The following is a 7,296-nucleotide window of genomic DNA, read 5'->3' on the forward strand; positions in this document are numbered from 1 at the left end:
AAACTAAGAATCATCTTTTGATATGATGTATTTAGTCCATAAGTAACAAACGTGTACTTCATGTTTAGTGACATGCTAATTCTTATTTTTACACTTTTTTCCCCCCAAATTCCATTGTATGTTATACTCTTCTGACACCACCAGATGGCAGTATAAGTGTCCATAAAAGCGGCCATAAGACCCCAATGTAGTAGTGTACACAATTTTGGAAATAAGAGCTAAAAAAGGATGCTGTCCACGCATGTGGCCACTAAGCCTTTAGAGCAGGGGTCCCCAAACTACGGCCCCCCAGCGTCCAAAATCCGGCCCGCGGGAAGTCCAAAGTTAAAAATAAATTTAATGTTTTTTTTAATTTTTTAATTTGTCCTTACGAGTCAATTTTCTACCGTCTCCTAGCCACTCAGGCAAATCATATTGTCTAAAAATGCATCTTACCATCGATAACATGACATGCAGCAAGTGCGCTCTTTAAGTCAATTAGTGCGCGAGGAATAGATATGTATGAATATATATATATATACACACACACACACATATATAGACCCATATACATATATACACATACATATATACATGGACATATACATAGACATATACACACATATATACGCACACATTTGCAATATTTTATATATATATATATATATATATATATATATATATATATATATATATATATATATATATATAGTGGCCTAGTGGTTAGAGTGTCCGCCCTGAGATCGGTAGGTTGGAGTTCAAATCCCAGCCGAGTCATACCAAAGACTATAAAAATGGGACCCATAACCTCCCTGCTTGGCACTCAGCAACAAAGGGTTGGAGTTGGGGGTTAAATTACCGGGCGCGGCGCCGCTGCTGCCCACTGCTCCACCAGGGGATGGGTCAAATGCAGAGGACAAATTTCACCACATCTAGTGTGTGTGTGACAATCATTGGTACTTTAATCTTTTAATCTTTAATATACACATACATACATACATATACATATATATATATATATATATATATACATATATATACATATATATACATATATATATACATATATATATACATATATATATACATATATATATACATATACATATATGTATATATATACATATATATATACATATATATATATATATACATATATATATATATATATACATATATACATATATATATACATATATATATATATATATACATACATATATATCCAGACCTGCAAAGACAGGTTTGGTGAAATTATCTCCAAGCAGAGGACTGCCCCAAGGGAAATGGGGAGGAGGGAAAAGGAGATCGCCGAGCTTGTGCGAAGACGCCGACAACTCCGCAAGAACTGGAGGAAGGCAACCCAGCCAGAGAGAGAAGGTCTGAAAGTCCTGTGGGAGGAGGTCAGGCAAAGGCTATCCAGGCTCCGCAGAGCTGAACGCATCCGCAAGCGTAGCAAACGGAAGCAGAAAGAGCGAGCCAGCTTCTTCAAGGATCCCTTCAAGCACGCCAGACAACTGCTGGAGGAGAAAAAGTCCGGGAAGCTCGAAACCACCAGGGAGCAAATGGAACAGCACGTCAAAAGGCAGTACAGTGATCCGCTAAGAAACGTCCCATTAGGAACACCAGGGTACGTGCCCCGGCCTGCGCCACCGACAGCTGAATTTAACATCATGCCCCCCAAGCTCAGCGAAGTTAGGCAAACCGTGAAGAAGGCAAGGTCCTCATCAGCACCAGGCCCCAATGGAGTTCCCTACAAGCTCTATAAGAACTGCCCCAAGGTACTTGAACTGCTCTGGTATCTAATGAGAACTGCCTGGAAAAAGCAACTCATTCCAGCGGAGTGGCAAAGGGCTGTAGCGGTATTCATCCCGAAGGAAGAAAACTCCAAAAATATCGGCCAATTCAGAAACATCGCCCTGCTGAACGTAGAAGGAAAAATCTTCTTCTCAGTGCTGGCCAGAAGGATGACCACCTACCTGCTAGAGAATTGCTACATCGACACCAACTGCCAGAAAGCAGGAGTTCCAGGTTTCCCAGGATGCGTAGAGCACTCTACGATGATCTGGGACCAGATCCAGAAGGCCAAGCGGGAGAAGACCGACCTGCATGTCATCTGGCTCGATCTCGCCAACGCGTACGGATCGGTCCCACACCAGCTGATCAACTACGCCTTGGAGTTCTTCCACATGCCACCCTGCATCAAGAACCTGGTAGCGCTTTACTTCAGCGATCTGCAGATGTGCTTTGCCCTCCAGGACTTCACCACCGGGTGGCAGCATCTAGAAGTGGGAATTGCAATGGGGTGTGCCATTTCTCCAATCTTGTTCGTGGCAGCCTTTGAGATAATCCTCATCGGAGCAAGGCAAATGGTTGGAGGAATCAAAACACCATCTGGTCAGAGGTTACCCCCATTGAGGAGCTATATGGACGATGTCACCAGCCTCCTTCAGACAGCAGCATGTACATCTCGACTGCTGAAAAGGGTGGATGAGTTGACATCATGGGCCAGAATGAAGATCAAACCCTCCAAATCCCGTAGCCTGTCACTCAGAAGGGGAGTCAGAAACGACAACACCATCTTTGTCGTCGGGGGAGAGAAAATCCCCCTCCTGTCTGAGCAACCCATCAAAAGCCTGGGGAGGCAGTACACTGCAGAGCTGTCCGATAAACAGATGGGGAGGACTGTCATGAAACAACTCACGGACGGCCTGGCAAGGATCGACCAGAGCCAACTCCCTGGAAAGTACAAGGTCTGGTGCTACCAGTTCATACTCTACAGGAGGGTGATGTGGCCTCTGAAAATGAGCGAGATCCCCTCATCTGCCGTGAGTAAGATGGATGGAAAAGCCAACTCATTCATCAGAAAGTGGCTGGGACTACCACGGTGCCTTTCAGAAACGGGCCTCTTTGGGAAGAACGCACTGCAGCTGCCACTGCAGTCTATCAGTCTGGGCTATATGCAGGAGAAGTCCAGGCTGGTCCTCGAACTAAGAGAGTCCACTGACCAGTCAGTAAGGAACGCCAATGCCAAGGTTCCCACTGGCCGAAAGTGGAAAGCCCAAACTGAGGTTGACCGAGCTGTCAATAGGCTGCATCACCAAGAGCTCATGGGCAGAGTCCAGGCAGGAAGAGCAGGGCTAGGATGGGGAGAAGCGCCTCGGTTCTGGTCTAAGGCCAACCGCAAGGAGAGGAAGGAGATGGTGGTGGCGGAGGTGACGAGGATGGAGGAAGAGCGCTATAAGATCAAGGCCGTGTCGCAGGGCCGACAAGGAAGGTGGACAACCTGGGAGGGAGTGGTCAACCGGAACATCAGCTGGTCCGACCTGTGGAAGATTCCACAGGCAAGGATCAGCTTCCTTATTCGTTCAACCTACGACACGCTTCCCTGTCCTCGTAACCTTCACCAATGGTTCGGGAACGAGGAATGCTGCTCACTCTGCAATGCTCCCAACGCAAGCCTCCAGCACATCTTGTCGGGCTGCAAGACCGCACTCTCTCAGGGGCGCTATAGATGGCGCCACGACCAGGTCCTGAGGAAACTAGCGGAGGTGCTGGAGGGGTGTCGACAGGGCAGCAAAGAATCACCACCAGCAGAGAACCATACCAGCTTTGTCACGGAAGGGGGGGGGGTCAAAGATACATCAGGCCAAGAGAGACAGCAGCAAGGCCCTTTTCCCCAGACCAGGAGTGGGACATGAGGGTTGACCTCAATAGGCAGCTCCGGTTCCCCACGGAGATCACCACTACATCTCTCCGCCCGGATATTGTAGTGTGGTCCAGCAAGGCAAGAGTGGTGCACCTTATTGAGCTGACCGTACCATCGGAGGAGGGGATCGAGGCCGCCTTTGAGCGCAAGAAGGCCAAGTACTCGGAGCTGGCTGCTGAGTGCCGGGAGGCTGGCTGGAAGACAACCATCTACCCAGTAGAAGTTGGCTGCCGAGGCTACGTGGGGCTGTCAACCACACGCCTTTTGAGGGACGTAGGAGTGACTGGAAGAAAGCTGAGAAAGGCCATAAAAGATCTGGCAGAGGAGGCCGAGAAAGGCAGCTTTTGGCTCTGGCTGAGGAGGAAGGACAGGAGCTGGGGAAAGAACAACTAACCCCGATAACAGCCGCAGGGGGTAACAGCTATCAGCTGCAGGGGGTGACAGGGAGACGTCCCTGTCACTGCTCCGCCACCAGGAGACGTTCCAGGATTAAAGGAGTGAAACGTTGGTGAATGGTGGTTCCTGGCTGATGACCCTGCAGCTGACCCGTGGGCACTGGAGGAGGTGCGACAGGCAGCAATGCCAAGCAGGAAATACTACCTACCTGTTCATTAACTGAAGTTCTGGAAACCCCAGTGACTACTGTGAACAGGGCAGTTGGAGTCCAGGGAAGACTGGAGGACAGCCAGGAAAGACTGGATGGCAGCAGGGAAAGACCGCACCGGGAGTGGACGGCTAGTTACCCAACCCACTGGTCTCTCGCAAGAGGGACACCCACCTCAACTACGAAGAAATCAAGGAAAAAACAACCCGCAGGCCCTCCGAGAGGCGGGATGAAAGATGGGCCTAACATGACGGACCACACGGTAACGACGATGGCAACGGAAACGGATAACGAGAACATCAGAACTCCAGTTAATGAGGAGAAGATCCTCCGAAAGTGTGCTTGCGGATGGGAAAAGGTGACCACGTACAGGGGACTGCGAATCCACCAGGGGAAAGCAAAGTGTGGTCAGAGAGGCCAACAGCAACCTTGCACCGCGGCAGCGGGTGAGACAAGAGGGACCAGAAGCCAGGTAGAAAACCACAGTGCTAACGGACCCAATGTTGCTGAAAGCACAGATGGCACAGAGGAAGAAAGCCCCTCGGTGGAGGCTGAGCCCCCACGTGAGCACCAAGACCCAATCTCTACCATCTCACACAGAACAGAGCCACAAGCAGAGACCAAGAAACCAGCAAGAAGGAACAAGCTCAAATGGCCAAAGGCAAATGAAGCAGAGGCATGGCGTACTTTGGATACAGACCTGACCAAGATCCTGGAGGAAAGGTTGCATGGAGGTGCCGAAGCTAAGCTTAACCTGTTTGGGGACATTATATACCAGACCTGCAAAGACAGGTTGGGGGAAATTATCTCCAAGCAGAGGACTTCCCCAAGGGAAATGGGGAGGAGGGAAAAGGAGATCGCCGAGCTTGTGCGAAGACGCCGACAACTCCGCAAGAACTGGAGGAAGGCAACCCAGCCAGAGAGAGAAGGTCTGAAAGTCCTGTGGGAGGAGGTCAGGCAAAGGCTATCCAGGCTCCGCAGAGCTGAACGCATCCGCAAGCGTAGCAAACGGAAGCAGAAAGAGCGAGCCAGCTTCTTCAAGGATCCCTTCAAGCACGCCAGACAACTGCTGGAGGAGAAAAAGTCCGGGAAGCTCGAAACCACCAGGGAGCAAATGGAACAGCACGTCAAAAGGCAGTACAGTGATCCGCTAAGAAACGTCCCATTAGGAACACCAGGGTACGTGCCCCGGCCTGCGCCACCGACAGCTGAATTTAACATCATGCCCCCCAAGCTCAGCGAAGTTAGGCAAACCGTGAAGAAGGCAAGGTCCTCATCAGCACCAGGCCCCAATGGAGTTCCCTACAAGCTCTATAAGAACTGCCCCAAGGTACTTGAACTGCTCTGGTATCTAATGAGAACTGCCTGGAAAAAGCAACTCATTCCAGCGGAGTGGCAAAGGGCTGTAGCGGTATTCATCCCGAAGGAAGAAAACTCCAAAAATATCGGCCAATTCAGAAACATCGCCCTGCTGAACGTAGAAGGAAAAATCTTCTTCTCAGTGCTGGCCAGAAGGATGACCACCTACCTGCTAGAGAATTGCTACATCGACACCAACTGCCAGAAAGCAGGAGTTCCAGGTTTCCCAGGATGCGTAGAGCACTCTACGATGATCTGGGACCAGATCCAGAAGGCCAAGCGGGAGAAGACCGACCTGCATGTCATCTGGCTCGATCTCGCCAACGCGTACGGATCGGTCCCACACCAGCTGATCAACTACGCCTTGGAGTTCTTCCACATGCCACCCTGCATCAAGAACCTGGTAGCGCTTTACTTCAGCGATCTGCAGATGTGCTTTGCCCTCCAGGACTTCACCACCGGGTGGCAGCATCTAGAAGTGGGAATTGCAATGGGGTGTGCCATTTCTCCAATCTTGTTCGTGGCAGCCTTTGAGATAATCCTCATCGGAGCAAGGCAAATGGTTGGAGGAATCAAAACACCATCTGGTCAGAGGTTACCCCCATTGAGGAGCTATATGGACGATGTCACCAGCCTCCTTCAGACAGCAGCATGTACATCTCGACTGCTGAAAAGGGTGGATGAGTTGACATCATGGGCCAGAATGAAGATCAAACCCTCCAAATCCCGTAGCCTGTCACTCAGAAGGGGAGTCAGAAACGACAACACCATCTTTGTCGTCGGGGGAGAGAAAATCCCCCTCCTGTCTGAGCAACCCATCAAAAGCCTGGGGAGGCAGTACACTGCAGAGCTGTCCGATAAACAGATGGGGAGGACTGTCATGAAACAACTCACGGACGGCCTGGCAAGGATCGACCAGAGCCAACTCCCTGGAAAGTACAAGGTCTGGTGCTACCAGTTCATACTCTACAGGAGGGTGATGTGGCCTCTGAAAATGAGCGAGATCCCCTCATCTGCCGTGAGTAAGATGGATGGAAAAGCCAACTCATTCATCAGAAAGTGGCTGGGACTACCACGGTGCCTTTCAGAAACGGGCCTCTTTGGGAAGAACGCACTGCAGCTGCCACTGCAGTCTATCAGTCTGGGCTATATGCAGGAGAAGTCCAGGCTGGTCCTCGAACTAAGAGAGTCCACTGACCAGTCAGTAAGGAACGCCAATGCCAAGGTTCCCACTGGCCGAAAGTGGAAAGCCCAAACTGAGGTTGACCGAGCTGTCAATAGGCTGCATCACCAAGAGCTCATGGGCAGAGTCCAGGCAGGAAGAGCAGGGCTAGGATGGGGAGAAGCGCCTCGGTTCTGGTCTAAGGCCAACCGCAAGGAGAGGAAGGAGATGGTGGTGGCGGAGGTGACGAGGATGGAGGAAGAGCGCTATAAGATCAAGGCCGTGTCGCAGGGCCGACAAGGAAGGTGGACAACCTGGGAGGGAGTAGTCAACCGGAACATCAGCTGGTCCGACCTGTGGAAGATTCCACAGGCAAGGATCAGCTTCCTTATTCGTTCAACCTACGACACGCTTCCCTGTCCTCGTAACCTTCACCAATGGTTCGGGAACGAGGAATGCTGCTCACTCTGCAATGCTCCCAAC

This window comes from Entelurus aequoreus, linkage group LG20, assembly GCF_033978785.1.
Source record: "Entelurus aequoreus isolate RoL-2023_Sb linkage group LG20, RoL_Eaeq_v1.1, whole genome shotgun sequence".
In the NCBI taxonomy this organism is placed as follows: Eukaryota; Metazoa; Chordata; class Actinopteri; order Syngnathiformes; family Syngnathidae; genus Entelurus; species Entelurus aequoreus.